At 36.5% G+C, this 18449-nt stretch overlaps 1 protein-coding gene across 6 annotated transcripts in view; it reads right to left on the bottom strand.

Annotated features, from left to right (window-relative positions):
- KDM6A (lysine demethylase 6A) overlaps nt 1-18449 on the bottom strand; it is a 182531-nt gene that overhangs the window by 60989 nt on the left and 103093 nt on the right. The gene's annotated exons all lie outside the window — the stretch shown is intronic.

Here is an 18449-nt window from a genome sequence, read left to right as displayed (position 1 = left end):
TCCCTTAATATTATTTCAAATAACACTTCCCGGAAAATAAATATTAACATCAATATCTAACATTAATTTTTTAAATCTATAAATACTATCAAGAATATTGAGTAATATCTGAAATTTAGTTTACCAATAGTAAGCCTGGCACATAAACTAATCTATACTATACAAACCATCTTAAAATTAAAAGAAGCTAAGTTTCCATTAACACTTTAAAACCATCCTCACAAATGTTTATTTAATTTTTAGTGCCTCCCAGAACTTTCAGACTTAAAAATATAATTAACAGCTAAAGTTCCTAAAAGAAAAATTAAAATGTCAGCCGGAATAAGTTCATTCCTTTCCACAAGGGAAATATGTGAAGAGTTGTTCACAACTCCTGGACAAATTAATGATTATTGTTCAAATTGACAACTTATAAGTCCAAACAATAATTTGACAGAAATAGTCTTCAGGAAGCTTCCAGTATTATATTTTAACATTAAAAAAATAAACACTGTTGACAAGTCAATTCTGACTCTTAGCAAGGGTACAGGGCAGAGTATAATTTCCCTACATGGTTTCTAAGCTTGTATTCTTTATAGAATCTTATCACATCAACAGAATGAATAAAACTGCACTTGGTGAACTAAAATGGCTAACAAGAATAAACTAATGTTGGTAAAGAGAATGTTTAGTAAGTATCATCTGGGGTCTTAAAAGCTTGCAAGCTGGCCCTTTATATGCAACAATTGGTCTCCTACTCACAGAAAGGAGAAAATTGGGGGTGGTGGGAAGTGACTAAAGAAAGCAATGAGTTCACAGGACTAATCGTCCAAATGATTCACAGCCTCTCCTAGCTAATGACCAGAAGACTAGATGGTGCCTGGCTACCACTATCAATCACTCTGACCAGGTGGATAGACAATAGAAAGCACTTGTTAGAATAGTAAAAAACTAAAAGAAAACTCAAATTCCTAGAAATTCCAGACCCACTAGACTAATACTAGAGATACCCTTTTAATCTGTAACTGAAGTCACTCCTTTGAGCTAAATAAGAGATTGGCTTACAAAATAATAAAACCCAAGGGGGATTTGTAACTTAGACCAAGTAGGTATACAAGATAAAATGAGTACCATTTCGCCCTAAAGCAAAGATCAGAAGGCAAGGAAAGCAGGGAAGCTGAAAGATGGGAATGAAGATGGAAGGGTGGATATGGGGAGCACGGTGGCTTATTGTGGGGGTAGCAACAAATGTTACAGAACAATCTATATATAAAATGTTGAATGGAAACTAATTGTGTAAAAGCTCATTAAAAACACAATTAAATACTTAAAATTTTTCATGTTGGTTACTTGATACTATAACTAAAAATGATATCCACAAATTGTCAACCCTGTTCATTAGTACAAATAATTATTAAACAACCCACTTCACTGGCATATCTATTTTAGGAACAGGCTAGTCTAACATGTTCCATTTGTGATTAGAAAGATCATTTGGTATAAACAAATAGCTCTTATATTCTTACACAAAACACTGTGTGCACATACATGATTAAGCTAGCCTACCTTTGTGGTAGTTCTTAAAATGTCCTTTTGGGCAATGAACGTAACCCCGTCCCTCTTGGATGTGTCACTTCTGGTACAGTAATCCATACGATTTTCTGATTCAAAATGGCAATTACCATTCCATTACAGTTAACGACTAGGATATGTATGTATTTTTATGCATTTCATCTGATGTCTTCCATTTTTCCTAGATTCATACTTCCTACATTCCACATTACAATTGTTAATTGATGTTTGCATGTGTTCTCTTCTCATTTTGAGATGTGCTCCATCAGCAAATGAAGATTCTGAAGCCTTTACTTTCATAGGTTTTATTCCATTCATGAAAACAGCAAAAGTTCATTAAAAAGACAGGAAGGAAGGGCGGAAGGATGGATCAAAGTTGATGTTAGAAAAGACTCTGAAACTTGCTCTTGATTGTAGAACAGCCTCAGGCAAATAAAGAATCGATGAAGTCAAAGAGCTGAACAGAAAATTAGTCAGAAAACCCCAAAAGGACATGCTCTGCATATCTTAAACTGAAAGAATCCAAGAAAAATTTCAAGCCTCGAGTTGCAATATTGAAGAAGATTCTAATGACAAAATATTGAATGATGCTTGAAGTATCCAAAAAATATAGGACAGAGTCGTGTACTAAAAAGAACTAGTTGAAACGCAACCATTTCAGAAGGTACCACATGAGCAAGACCAGGGAAGGTGCTCAGGGACGAAGTTCAAAAGCTGCAGTGAAAGCAGTAGCCAAAAGGCTCTAGGAATTGATGGAATCCCAACTGTAATGTTTCAACAGCTGATGAAGCACTGGAAGCACTGACTCATCTATGCTAGAAAAGGTGGGAGATGGCTACTTGGCCAAGTGACTAGAAGAGATCTGTATTTGAGGACTAAGGTGCACCAGACTTAAGCCAAGATATTTCAATCACCTCCTATGCATGTGAAAGTTGGACAATGAATAAAGATGAATGAAGAATTGATGCTAGCAAATAATATCGAAAGTACCGTGGATTACCAAAAAGAACAAACAAAAATCTGCCCTATAAGAAATATGGCCAGGAAAAAAAAAAAGAAAGAAATATGACCAGAAGGTTCCTTAAATTACAAAACTCCACCTCTTGTACTATGAACATGAGGGACCAGTCCCTGAAGAAGATATCATGCTTGGTAAAGTAGGAGGGCAAACAAAAAAGAAGGCCCTCAACAAGATGGATTCACACGTGGCTCCAACAATGGGCTCTAACATAGAACAACTGTGAAAATGGCACAGGGCAGGGAAATGTTTCCTTCTGTTGTGTATAGGGTCACTATAACTTGGAATCAACTCTAAAGTACCTAACAACAATGCATCAAAATAAACTACAGACAAACTAAGGCCTCTAAATAGTAAATATTTAATCTATTTAAATATTTACCAACAAAAGTGAAAAATTTTCATAGTTGAGTGAATTAATCAAATCTAACATTTGAACACTTCAGGAACTGCTTTTATTTTCCACTGGCCTACACTAAGCAGATCATATACCCTCAGACATCTTGTAGGATGCTACTAGAGCAATAGAAAAGACTACTTTAAAATGAGTACTATGAAAGCAAACCATGCTTCATTAAAGAGCACCAAGACAGCTATACACTTCAGATTGTACTACTTTTCTAAGTTTATTCTACTCTGCAAGCATGTAATAGTATTTAGATTTGAGAAAAACACATTTCTGAATGGAGCTATCAAAGGCTACAAACTGACCTGAAAAGAAACAGGACATTTCAAGCTTACAGAGTAAAATTTCATAAGTAGCAGAAAATGGTAACATTTGAATCATCTGCCTATATTTAATCTACCAATATTACTAATCCATCAATGGCAGGAGCATTTAATATATGTTATAGAATTATTGTTAAAGAATCTTACAAGCAGCAATTTTGTTATTGATTCACCATCTCAAACTTACAATCTATGAACGCAAATATTTAAAAATAACTAAGTTATAACAGAAATTATTCAGCAAAAGTATACACATTAAAAAAATGCATGAGAATTAAAGAATTTATGGACTAAGTCTTCATGAACAACTAAAAACAGTCACACACAGAGGTAAAAGAACTGTAATACTTGCCCAAACATGGTGGGGTCAAGCCAGGGGCCAAGATGAGGAACTTGCCTCCTCCCCACCCCCACCAGCTGTGTCTTTTTATAGAGAATTGTCATGGGTAAATACTTTCCTCTGGTTCTTAAATGCTTCCTCCACCCCACTGTCATGATCCCAATTCTACCTTACAAATCTGGCTAGACCAGAGGATGTACATAGGTACAGATAGCAACTGGAAACACAGGGAATCCAGGACAGATGACTCCTTCAGGACCAGTGGTGAGAGTGGCGATGGCTGGAGGGTGGAGAGAATGTGGGGTAGAAAGGGGGAACTGATTACAAGAATCTAGCTATAGACTCCTCCCTGGGGGAATGGACAGCAGAGAAGGCAGCGGGGGGACACGTCGGACAGTGTAATATATGACAAAATAATAATAATTTATGAATTATAAAGGGTTCATGAAGTAGGGGGGAGTGAGGGGGGAAATGAGCAGCAGATATTAAGGGCTCCATTAGAAGACAAATATTTTGAGAATGATGGCAACAAATGTATTTATGTTCTTGACACATGGATGTATGTATGGATTGTGATAAGAATTGAACAAGCCCCCAATAAAATGATTTTTTTTAAAAAGGAAAATGTTTACTGCATGTGTCTATCAGCAGGTATTTCTTCTTCAAATGATTATTTTGGAGGTACTTAAGCATTTCACCTGTTCTTATTACATCATATTTTGAAGTGAGCTAAAAGTTGAACTAAATATTACATGGAAAAATTAAAGCTGGACAGGTAAAGTGAAGTAGAGAAACCATTATTAAGCAGATGGTAAATGAGTTAAGGTATCATGCAATACCAGAGAATACTGAGTGGAAAAGATTTAAAAGCAAAGTACCAGTTAATTAATAGCAAAAAACGAAAAGAGCAAGGCAAAGATTCATGTCCAAAAGTGAGATAAAAGGAGAAAACAAACAACATAAGTGGCAATAACCATTCTAATGCCAAAAGGGAACAGTAAAATAACATTGGGGTCAAACTAGGTTTCAATGCCAGTGAGTAATAGGAAAAGAACATTTAAATAAAATGAATTAAACAAGTATGCCATTTCCTCAATAATGCACAATCATAAAAAGCCAGGCAAAATCTGACAATATGGATTCTATGAATAAAGAATTTTAGAAGAAATACACAGCACAATATGAAGAATTTTCTCTGTATCTTTTTTAAGGCTCTTCAATTAAAAAGCAAACTAATTACCAACTCACTGCCATCAAATCGATTCCCACTCATAGCAACCCTACTGGCCAGAGAACTGCCCCTGTGGGTTGGGTTTTCAAGGATACATATGGACAAATTATGTTAACATTTTCACAGGATAAACTCAATACCAAATCCTGTACACAAATTATCAAGTATCAGTTCTATATTGATGTTATGAAAACACTTAACAGAAATGGAGAAAGGAGGATGTAAAAAAGAATGTGGCATGGGAGTGGTGTCCACTGGTGTGATTCAAATAATTAAACAATCAGTTCACGACCCTAATTACTCTAAGTATAAAAAAATAAATATGCCAAAAGGTAGTTTACTATTTCATAAGTTAATACATAAATAAAAACAATAAGTTGTACACAAAACTAGATATAAGTTTTAGAATATTAGTGAAATTATTTTACTTGAGACCTGACAAAATGCAATCAAAATATTATTTAATGTATTTCCATACTGCTTTTTTATTGGCATCCTCACTTGCAATATTCTTCACTTTTATCTGAGTATCATCAGTTTTGTGACTTATCCTTAACCATCTTTCCACCGTAGGAGTATAATGCCAATTCCTTTAGAGACAGGCCAATGTGACAATAGTCATTGTGCCTGATATATTACAAACGGGAAAAGAGAAAGAAACCAAACTCAATCCCAGTAGTTATCCTGGGTGAAGAAGAGTTGTTTGTTAGGGAGCTTTGAGTTTAAGCTAATTGTGGTGTAATAATTTGGAAAGGATATCAATAATGGCTGTACAACACAAAGGGCAAAATCAATGGCACTGAATTATATTAGAAGTTGTGGAACTGGAGAATATTGTGCTGTGTATACTTCTGCCACAATTAAAAATATGATTACATCAATAACAATATGCAAAGGAAGAAAATGTTATAAAATTGTTTGTGGTAATGATTGTACAACTCTTCTTGACATGATTGAATTATATGGCAGGTGGATGAAGTGCTTAACAACAGAAACAGGGGACTTCTCTTTTCTGAGCATATTGTGTTCATCTTTGAAAAATCATTTCCATTTCTGCTCAACTTACAGCTATTGTTCTGACAATATTTTTAGCTCTTTGAACACTTTCAGGAATTGTACAGTTCATTCATAACATCTCATGGGAATTTGGGGAGCAACATAAAGGTGAAACGAATGACAAGAACGTCACCCTCTGGTGGTTTGGTACTTTTTCCTCTTTGTTATATATCTGTTCACTTTAGTAACAAACACAAGGGAATAAAAATGTAGTAATTCCATCAGAAGCATTAAGAAGTTTTATAAAATGAAGAATAAAAATTATGAGGATGGTTCCATTTACTTTTTTATACCTACAGACAGAATGAACAAATTTTTGTATACCTACGGATGGGATGAATGCATTCTACAGGAGTTTATAACATGCCATTGCTCAGATGAACAATAAAAAAGAGTAAGGAATGTAAATTTGTAATTTCCACATTGGGCAGCTTCCTAGCCACCCACTTTAGAGAGAATTCTGATTAAAAGTGCCATTTTACAACCAGTTCACTGAACTTAAACCAAAAATGTAGGTATCAGTTCTGCTGAATAGGTGTGAACCAGATCAATAACATCAGCTGTGGAAGGCAATTCAAATGCTACTGCATAGGCTTGGTAACAAAGCTCTTTCAAGGCTGAAATGAAATATCCAATGGGGCACACTACCATAAACCTCAGCCCAAAGGCACTAATCTTTAGGCTGGGACGTTCACTACTCTACCACATTCTCTGGTTCTTGTTTCTACTTCTGCCACTCCTGCTGCTCCAACTGGCTTCACAGCTGTCTCCTGGACCAAGGAGTTTCAATGTACAGGATATGCATGGTCCAAAGGACAAGTTGCAAATTCGACTCTTCTAACTTGCTGGTTGTAAGGTCCCTTTCAGAGCTGGTTCATTATAGACCTAGCAGGATGGCAATCACAATTAACTCGATTAGCAATCACTCATAGCAGAATCATTGAATTCTCGCAGTAGCTTCCCCCACCTTCTCTTACCCAGACTCATCAGGAAAAAAAGGTGTTTGGCAGGAGTTATAAGAACTATAGCTACAAAAGCAGTATTAAATAATTCCCTGCATTGCAGAGTAGGAGAATACCAGCAATTGACTCAATAGCTTATGGTTGTATATTAAATGCCACTCATATCTGAATAGGTGCTGCAATTTTAAAATGTAATGCAATAAATATGGTAATTACTAAAAAAAATCAAGAGGAAGCCATGAAAAGAAAAAACGGAAGTTGGGGGGGGGGGGGGAGATCATTACAAGAAAGCAACCAAATACAAACAAAACTAGAATGACCAATAAAAGTCCAAAGAAACACTCAAAAAACAGACAGCAAAATGAGTGAGGTAGAAACTGTGTTTTCAGTAATAATCTTAAACATAAGTAATCTAAACACAAACCTCATGCAAAAGACAGACATTGGTGGAACAAAATTTTAAACACAAAAAATACAATCCATGGTTTTGCCATTTCCAAGAAACAAATCTTACACATAAGGACACAACAGATTGAAAATAAACAGATGGAGAAAAATATTCCATGCAACTGGTCATCAAAATAGATTAGGGGCAGCCATGATAGCAGATAAAATAGACTGTAAATCAAAGTCAATTATGAGATAAAGATGGATATTATATCATTTTAAAGGGATTAATCGATCAGGAAGACTTGACTATGAAATAGATATACCTAACAGCAATGAACAAAAATATGAAACAAATACTAGTATGAAGGGCAAAATACTCACCACTACAGTGATAGCAGGGAATTTCAAAACATCACTTTCACTGATAGACAGAACATCTTTTTGTTTTTAAAAAAATGTCACTAAGGATGGACACTGAAGACATACTTGTATACACAATACTCCATTATCATCAGAACAATAAATAATTAGGGGCCACTCCTTCAAGAAGGGTGAAAAAGGGAGAAGACCACTCACTAGATGCCATACTCTGGGCTCCCACTTAATTCTAGCCCCAATTCAAGAACATTTAGTTCTTATGACTTAGCCCTGTTAGATACTCACCTCCATGAAGGGATCACTGAAGATATGGGTGTTACAGTATAGTAAGGTGGAGAGAGCAAATGATGCCCAACTACCAAAAAGAATAGCATATGGGATCTTAAAGCCTCATCTTCAAACAAGCAGCCATCTAAGTGAGGTGTCAACCAAGTCCACATGGAACAAACACACTAGCCTATGAAATCTAAAGAGGAACATAATGAAAATATAAAGAAGGGAAAGGTCTAAGAGATTAAATTCTGGAGACCCAATTTGCAGGTTATGGATGACAGTGGTAACCTACAATGCAACTGCAGAATACTCTAGTAGATCCCGTGACACTGATGAGGGACACAAATAACCTGACTATGAGACAGAGATTATTGTAAACTTGATTATGGTGGATGGAATTATGGTATGATACCCTCTCGACCTATCCTGGATTTGTTCTAGGTTTAAATATTTTTTCTTTGTTTCTCGACAGGTTTGCTCTTGGGCTTATTTTTAATATTGCCAATAGTTTTTTTTTATCTTCTTTTTAAAATGTACATTGCTTTTGCTTTGGGGGGGCTTTGTGTACCACTTTGTGAAGCACAGAAGGGGCAGATGTACAGAAACAATAATTGATGTAACCAGTTTATCAAGGATGGAGGAGTAAGGCTGAGGGGAATTGCGTGGCAAATAATGAACATACAGGAGGGGGTGGGAGGCGGATGCACTAGAACAATGTAGTGATGCATACAACTCCATAAATATGACAACTATGAATATGTTGATGTGAATAAAACTTCTGGGTGGTAGGGGGAAATAAACATTCTTCTCCAACATACAAGGACATTTTCCAGAAAAGATCATATTCTAGAATACAAAACAAGCCTCTAACAAAACAAACCTCTACAAGTTTCAAAAGACTAAAATAAAAGCTTCTTCTCTGACCATATTACATGAAGCTAGAAATCAACAAGAAAAATACAATTACATGGAAATTCAGTCAGTACACCTTCTTCTCAGATTTTCTTGTTATAGGGTATTTCACATTTATAACAGTTAAAATAAAATCTACTAACTATTTTGCATAGTAAACTTGATTTTCCTCTTAGGATCCAGGTCGCAGACCACAGGGACATGTCCCTCAGGCTAGCAGCTGAACCAGCTCTCCAGAAAGTCTGACTAGGTCCCATCCTCACAATGAGGCCACCATTGCAGCTTTTTAGAGCAAAAGGGTGAATGAGGTATGAGAAAGACCCGGGAGTGGCTTGAGGGACCCAGGAGGAGGCAAGGGTTGGGGTTAAAGGAAGGGAGGTTTACTACTGCTACACCCAGAACGAACCACGTCCTGCGGCTAGAAGGGCACTGGGAATAATTTGGGGGCTGAGACAAGTTTGCTGGACACCATCTTCTCCTCCACAGACAGGCACTTGGTCTTGGATAGTAAGTACTGTAAGACCAGCAGATGTCATTCATTCCCATGGGGTTTACACCAGTGTGCAGGGTGGTAGGTGAATGTGGAAAACATGGGCATAGACAGTATGGATCCCTGGCATGACAGCCTAAATTTCAGTTCAGTCAGCGGCCCAATATTCACTCTTGACAGCCCCAGTGGACCTTGGGGATCAAAGCCCAGGGCACAGCAGGAGTGAGGGAGAAGATGTTCCTCCTCCTCCTTACATATTATATATTTTGCATAATAACCGGTCTTTAAGTTTCTTCGGTGATATACTACACCCTGACTGGCTTTGCCTCTTTCTTGTGACACTTCTGTAAGGGGGTATCCAATTGTCTACAGATGAGCTTTGGGTCTCCACTCTACATTCCCTCTCATTCACACTGACATGATTTTTTGTTCTGCGTCTTTGATGTCTTATACCTGATCCCATCGATACCTCATGATCACACAGGCTGCTGTGCTTCATCCATGTGGGCTTTGTTGCTTCTCAGCTACATATCCATTTGTTTATCTTCAAGTCTTTAAGACTCCAGACGATATATCTTTTGATACCCAGGTACCAGGCATCTGGTGAAGTTTTCTTCACCGGATTTGCTTATGTACCCATTTTGTCTTCAGTGATCATGTCAGGAAGGTGAGCATCACAGAATGCCGGGTTATAAACATACAACTTTTCTCTAGTTCTTTAATGCTTCCTCCCTACCATTACCTCAATCCTACCTTACAAATCAGCCTAGAACAGAGCCGTACACTAGTACAGATAAGAGCTCGCAACACAAGGAACTCGCAACACAAGGAACACAGGATCCTCAGGAACAATAATGAGAGTAGTGATACCAGGAGGGTAAGGGTAAAGTGGTGGGAGAAAGGGGGAACCGATCACAATGATCTACATATAATCCCCTTCCAGGGGGACAGACAACAGAATAGTGGGTGAAGGGAGACAGCAGTCAGGGTTTATGAGGCAGGGAGGGTGGGGGAGGGGCAAAATAAGGAGGTGATACTAAGGGCTCAAGTAGAAAATGTTTTGAAAATGATGATGGCAACCAATGTACAAATGTGTTTGACACTATGTATGTATGGATTATGATAAGAGGAGAAAGAGCCCCCAATAAAATGATTAAGCAATTAAAAAAATAACCTGGTCTTTAGAATAATATCAACAAGTGAGGAGTAGGTGTAACACCCAGCTAAAAGAAACTATTGGATCAAAGAAGAAATCCAAACTGAAATTTTAAAATTTCAAAAAATTCTAAGATTAAAACAAAACATATCAAAATTTTTGGGACATAGAAAAGCAGTACACAGAGGAAGTTTTAAAGCAATACATGCCTTTACACTTTAAAAAAGAAGATGTAAAATCATTAACTTTTTAAAAATTCATTTTATTGGGGACTCGTACAACTCTTATCACAATCTGTCCATCCATCCATTGTGTCTAGTACATTTGTACATTTGTTGCACCATCATTCTCAAAACATTTGTTTTCTGCTTGAGCGAGCCCTTGGTATCAGCTCCTCATTTAAAATCATTAACTTTAAATGATAACTTGAGAAAATGAAGAACAAGGAAACCAAAACTGCCAGGGAAAAAAGGTACAACGGGGCAGAATGAAACAAAATTAATAATAGAAAAAATATATAATCAACAAAAGTAAAAATTGGTTCTTTCAAAGAATAAAATAAAGAAACCATTGCTAGATAGAGAAAAGAAAAAGCCCAGAAGACTCTAATAATAACCAAATTGAATGAAATTAGTGACAACTGATCAAATAGATCATCATGGACTATAAAAAAATTATACTTGAGCAAGTCTGAAAACCTAAAATTGGACGAATTCCTATAAATACAACACCTAGTCAAACTAACAAGTAGATTTATTCACAACCATGACAATAGATGAGATTGACATTGTCATAAAAAAAAAACTGCCAAAAAAGAAACAAGCAAGTAAGCCCAGGACCAAATGTCTACACTGGGGAATTCTACCAAAATATTTACAGAAGGGTTGATTATCAATCTTACCCAATCTCTTCAAAAACATAGAAAAGGAAGGTATACCATTGAACTCTTTCTATGAAGGCAGCCTAACAATGATGCCTAAACCAGGAAAAAGCATCACACTGAAATGAAAGAAAGAAAGTCAGACCAAAATCTCTTATGAAAAAATATGTTAAAAATCTCAGCAAAATTATAGCCAACAGACCTCAGTAACATAGTCAAAATATCATACACCATGTTGACACAGAAACACAGTGGCTCCACATGAAAAAAACAAAACAAAACTCCAAGATACTACACATAAATAAAACAAAGGAAAAGAAACACAAGATCATATCAATTAATGCAGAAAGGGCATTAATTGATAAAATGCAACACCCTTTTCTTCTAAAAATTGTCAGTGAAATAGAAATAGAAGGGAAATGTCTCAACATAATTAAGGGTATAAATGCAAAGACAAAGGCTGTTATTACACTCAATGGAGAAAGGCCAAGAGTCCCCATGCCCCACCCCATTGATATAAGAGCCAACATCGACCAATATTCAGCACTAGATACAAAATTCTAGCCATAGTAATTAAGAAGTATTTGCTATATTGGAAGGGGAAATGTAAAGCTGTATCACTTTTGCAGATGACAAATTCCTATATAGAAGCCCCTATATATTACACAAAACTGTAGGGTAAAAGATTAACAAACAAAGATCAGTTAGGTTCCTGTACAATCTAGATTCCCAAACTGGGGTGGGTGATCACTGGAATCACCTGGGGATCTTGTGAAATTACAGATCCCTGGGCTCTATTTGCAATCTAATGGCTCTGAATCTCAACAAGGAGGAGCCCATGAATCTGCAGCTAATTGCTCCTGCAGATATTTATACTCTCAGAAATCCTATATTAGGGCTGCTAAGTTAGAATCTAATCGATGGCAATACTTTGTTTTCATTTGTTTTACAAGATAATCCAGCAATCTCAATGTTAGGTGTTAAGCAGTTCAAATGTTTATGGGAAAATTCTACTATCTTTTAATTCCAGTTTTTAATGTATTTTTTAAACCCTCACATATATACCCTCACTCACCATCATCAAGTCGATTCACATTGTGAGCCTGTAGGACAGAATGGAACTGCCCCGTGGGTTTCAGAGGCTGTAACCCTTTTCCTCACTAGAAAGCCCCATTTTTTTTGCAATGGAGCAGGAGGTGGTTTCAAACTAACCTTGCAGTTAGCAGCCCAATGCATAGGCACTAAGTCACCAGGGCTCCTAGAAGCTTAAAAATAACATGAACACTATATGCAATGTTCATGTTGCTTTACCAACTAAATGCTAACAATTTAAGTGTCCCAGAACACCTGAATGGAAAAGCAAAATTTGAAACCACAACCATGAAGAACGTCTGTGAAATATAACATGCATAGACCCGAAAAGCATAATGCTAAGTGAAATAAGTCAAGCATATAGGAACAAATACAATATGACTGCTTTTTTATACAAATAGAAAAAATATACCAAAACCAAACTCACTGCCATCTAGTCGATGCCATCTCATCGCAACCCTACATAGCAGTGTAGAACTGCCTCTGTTGAGTTTCCTAAACTCTAATTCTTTACTGGAGTAGAAAGTCCCGTCTTTTCCTGCAGAGCCGCTGGTGGTTTCAAACTGCTAACCTTGTAGTTGATAGCCCAAAGCATACCCACAACACCACTGGTGATTACAAGAGAAAGGTAGCCCACAGGTCTAAAAAAAAAAAATTACTCAGAGCCCCTTTCAGCCAAGCAACTAAAAATGCTTGCAATAGCCCATAATCCAGGATAAAGTGTAGTAGGTACCTACTTTTGCATACCTCCCATCATTCCAGTACCCTCAGGGGGCACTAAGGTATAATTAGGGAAGCAATGTTTTAAACCTTAAGAGATTCCTTATTTTTGGTGATGGTAAAATTAGCACTAAATGTGGATGTAATGAGCATAACCAAAATAGAAATGCATGTTTGATTACATATGGATAGGTATAGGCTTATTAGTATACAGGCAGACACAAAGGTGAGAACAGATATGAAGGTAAAAGCACATAAATAAAACACTATTGCCACAAAAAAACACTGAACAAAAAATATCAAAACATGAAACCTGAAGCAGTGTTTTCACCTCTTTAACACTTCCATAAAGATTTGTTTACTTTGACACCAAATCAAACCGAAAGTTTCCTCTCAGGACTCAAATAATTCTCCATTTCAATGTTCTTCAAGTTTGGAGAACAAAAATCTGAAAGGGTAAGATCAAGGTTGGAAGGAGGGTGGGGCAAAATGTCCCAATAAAATTCTCATAGGACAGCCCTTGTAAACCGATGAGAATGAGCAGGTGCACTGTCATAAAGGAAAACATTCCTCAGCACAACTCTCTTGGCCTTACCCTCTCCAATAGAGTTTTAAATTTTTCATAAGAGATGTGGTCCTGTTTGATGCTCAATTTCATGAAAAGACCACTGAAGATATGGGTGCTATAGCAAAGTGTGGTGAAGAAACTAGGTGGTGCTCGGCTATCAGAAAGAATAGCTTCTGGAGTTTTAAAGGCTTTTTATTAAACAAAAAGTCATCTAAGGGAGGCATCAACTAAGTCTACATGGAAGAGGCACACCAACCTGTATGATCCATGAATTGTAAATACGTAATAAAATCCAACCTAAAGGAGAGAATGGTATCAGAGTTCAAATTGTTTTTAGAAGGCTATGGATGACCGTGGATGGCCAAAATCTTTTTTTAGGGTGCACGTGTGGATTAGATCTCCAGCGAATCCCCTCTTATCACAGTTAAGGGATTTGAATAGCCCTGTTATCAGAGAGCACTGTTAAGTTGACTATGGCAGACGTAGTTAAGTCAAAATGTAACATACCCATTTTAAAGCTGTTTCAGTTTAAAAAAAAGTGAATGGGAAATATACTTGGATTAAGGTTCTGGTAAATCCCCTCTAACTATGGACTAGGGTTGTGAATAGCCTTGCTATCATGCAGAATGCAATGGAAAGTGGATTGATGAAGATGAAATTTAGCACCCTATTATTAGATCCCCCTTGAGATCTATTTAAATTTGTTCTAGTGTTTATTATTTTCTTTCTTTTCCATTGAGATTTTTGTGTTTTATTTTGCTAATGCTGTTAGTTTGTCTTAAAATGTTTTTCTGTATACTAAATCCACGGAAGGTAAATTTATACAGACAAGTGAATTAATGGTTACTGGGGGGTATATAAGGGGAGGTTGGGGGAGGAGGGGAATGGGAAGCTAATAAAGATTAAGTACACAAATGAAAATGTTTTATGACTGGTGATGATTGTATAACCCTTCTTGATGTGACTACTAAATTATATGGTTGAAAACTATATGCTAATAAAGTGGTTTAAAAAATATTTTTAATTCTTAATAGTAAAGCTCTATAATCACTATTGATTTCTTCAAGAAAATCTAGTAAGACTATTCCTTTGAGGACACTACTGGAGCCACTGTTTTGATTAGGACCTTTTTTTTGGAGGGGGAGGGGAGGCATGGCCACCCTAATGAGAACAACACATGTATGCTATTGACAGTTATTTTCTGCAGTCATCAACTGTTTAGGGAGACATGTTTGAGTAAGTTTTCTTTAGAATAAACCTATATATCTATTAACTGGAACCCTAGTAGCAATGTTTGTTTTGGGTTTTATTTATACATTTTCTTACTTTCACATATTCAAAGAGGACACAGACAGAGATAGTCCTCAGACACAAACAAATATCTACCAAGGTAGGTTTTCTGGGTTTGAATAGGATAGCTTCCTGAGATAAATTGGTCAACTGGCATATCACGGTTCACAAAAATCATAATGTGTATCACAGTAAGATAAATAGTACCTGGTTCTTAACTTGTGAAGAAGCCATTTAAGACACAACTACAGATCTCTACTTGCCAAGGGCAAAACAGTAAGAGGGTAACCCAAAGAGCAGAAGCAAGTCTATATAAGCCACAATCTCATCTAATTGGGAGACCAGAAGAACTAGCTACCACCACATATTCTGACAAAGAGCACAACAGCTGGTCCCAGAATAGGGGGAAATACGGAAAAGAACTCAAATTAGACAAACTGGAACCATAAACAACAGAATATTTCTGAGACATTCATTAAATCTAAAACAGCGGTTCTCAACCTGTGGGTCACGACCCCTGGGGGGGGGGGGGAACAACCCTTTCACAGGGGTCGCCGATTCATAACAGTAACAATATTACAGCTATGAAGTAGCAATGAAAATAATTTTATGGCTGGGGGGGGCACCACCACATGTGAAACTGTAGTAAAGGGTCATGGCATTAGAGACCATGATCTAGAACCAAGATTATTCTAAGATCACCGTAGTAAAATAGAGTGGCACACAAAATAAAGGGCATTGCCCATTAGATTAGTACCTTATTTAAAGCCATCAGCATGACAACAATAACTGTATATACTCGTGTATAAGCCGAGTTTTCCAGCACATTTTTAATGCAGTTTTGTGGTAAAATTCGGTGCCTCAGCTGACATGTGGGTCGGTTTATACTCTAGTATATAAGATTTGGGGCTGGAAGGAGAATGAACTGAACATGATTACACAACACTGAAAAATGTAACATAACTGAACAATGTGCATAATTTATCAAATAAGAGCTTATCTTGCTGTGTAAACTTTCACCAAAGCACACAAAATTGTTTGGGGGAGTGGGGAGATGATCTAATCAGGTACCTGGAATTGAAATAGTTTCTGAGAGTATGTTAAAAAGAAAGCTGCTATTCTTCCTGTGTAATATGATGGTGAATGGAGACATCTGGAGAAGACAATTTTCCTGTCAGCTTGTATAGAAAAGTCTTTTCGGATATGAATAAATTGAGCTTCTTTACCCTGTATTTTTTACACCCAGCCCTATAAAGTAGGCATTTTATAATTTCATGGTCTCTCCAAAACACTACTAAAAAACTAACTCATTGCCATTGAGTCGACTGCAACTCTGTAGGACCCAACAGGACAGGGTAGAACAAACTGCCCCTGAGAGTTTCCTAGGGTGTAACTCCTTACCAGAGTAGAAAGCCCCATCTTTCTCCCATGGGGCCACTGGTGGTTTCAAATTGCTGACTTTGCAGTCAGCAGCCCAACGAGTAACCACTACACCTTGCTCTAGTACTATCCTTTCCAAAACACTAAGGACACCTGGTAAAAAGCCAAGCTAACATGGTTCCTTTGAGTTCAACCCATTACTCTACAGTTCTCCTATCCCTTTCTTATTCCCCTTCAATTGCAAAATCATAAGGGAAAGAATATTCATTGATAAGCAGGCAGCTCTTTTTAGGCTTGTATATTTTTTAAAAACCCACACTGTACCTTTAAGAACCCAATAAGGTTCTAATATTCACATATTTTAAGGAACCCAGCACTGTGGAAGAATGGCTATGCAATTTCCATTAAAATAAATAAAATAAATACATACACAGTGGCATTAACTGACTGAAGAATATGGGTTTTATTGCACCTTATTTTTTATTTATTAGTCTCACCTGAAGAAAATAATTTTAACAGTCTTTCAGGATATGAAAATTAGAGGCATTATTTAAAACTATTTGTCAAAATTAGTGCACTTTCATTGAGTAATAGACTACTTCAAACATGTAATGAATATAAGCAATTCTAATTAATACCATTTAAAGATAATGAAATAAAATTCTGAATTAATTATATAGAGTTAAATAGGCAATCAAATCCATCTAGGGGGACTTTATTGAAAGCAGGGTAGAATAACAACAAAATAGCACTTAGAAATGTCACACTGAAATTGATTCTGGTTGAAATAATAAACTAGTTTCTAAATTAAAAATTGTTATTTCTATCACTCATTAAACACTGTTTATCTTTACTAACAAATTTACTAGAAAATTTCATCACATTATTCAAAAGTACGCTGAGCACTAACAACATTTATGAGGATGGGCTGAGTGACAAATATACAAGGACTAAAGTCTGGGCTGGGAAAATAGATTTCACAAACAATAACTATAGTGGTCTCAAATTAGATGATAAATATGGAACTAAAGGGCTGAAAATTTTTAGAGACTTTTCATGCATGTAAATTTTAATCATTATAAAAATCTTGTGAGGTAGTGCGATAGTTATTCCAGTTTCACAGACCAGAAAAGAGCATGGTCAAATTTTGAAACCAATTTGCTTACTCTGAGAACTGTTTATACCATTCCCAAAGAGGAGGAATGTTTCAGAGATACATTTTGCAAGAAAAGGTTTTACCATGGATAGAAACAAACAGGAGCTTGCATTTTGTGTATGGGTGAAAGAAAATTAATTTTATTTAAATATTTTACCATTAAAGAAGAGTATTACATATGCTATTTTCTTCTTTAGACACTAGAAAAGGTAATATTGTATATACTCGTGTATAAGTTGAGTTTTCCAGCACATTTTTAATGCAGTTTTTGTGGTAAACTTAGGTGCTTTGGCTGATATTTGGGTTGGCTTATACTTGAGTATATACGGTATGCAGAAACAACCTGATCTGCCACGGACATAAAGTAACACACAGGACCATGACCTTCTCTACCCCTCACCGTATCTTCCCCCCCCCTCCCGACACACACACACACATTTTAACTTCCTCCTCCATTAGATAAGAACAAGATATTGGGGGAGGGCCCAGAACTATTCAAACAATGGGAATAACTGATCTAAAAGCAATCTCATCTCCTTTTACAGGGTTTAGGAATGGCCACATGGTCTATTTCTTGCCAATGAAACACAAGGCCACAATGCTGGAATGGCTTCTATGAAAGTACTTCCTCATTCTTGAACTGGAAGACAGAATTAATCTCCTCCATAAAATAATAATCAGACATTTCTTGTGTGCTTACTGTATGACAGTATTACACAAAGAAGCATCTAAACCACTACTCTAGGCCTTTCTACACGACACATGAGAGCATAACCTTTTTTATTGCACCTGGCAACCATCTTATATAATCAAATAGAGTAACCAGCCTTTGGAATAAGCAAACAGAGCACAAAAGAAAATGAATCCTTGATGAAAA

The sequence above is a fragment of the Tenrec ecaudatus genome, chromosome X, assembly GCF_050624435.1.
Source record: "Tenrec ecaudatus isolate mTenEca1 chromosome X, mTenEca1.hap1, whole genome shotgun sequence".
In the NCBI taxonomy this organism is placed as follows: domain Eukaryota; kingdom Metazoa; phylum Chordata; class Mammalia; order Afrosoricida; family Tenrecidae; genus Tenrec; species Tenrec ecaudatus.
This window is presented reverse-complemented; position numbering and strand designations above follow the sequence as displayed.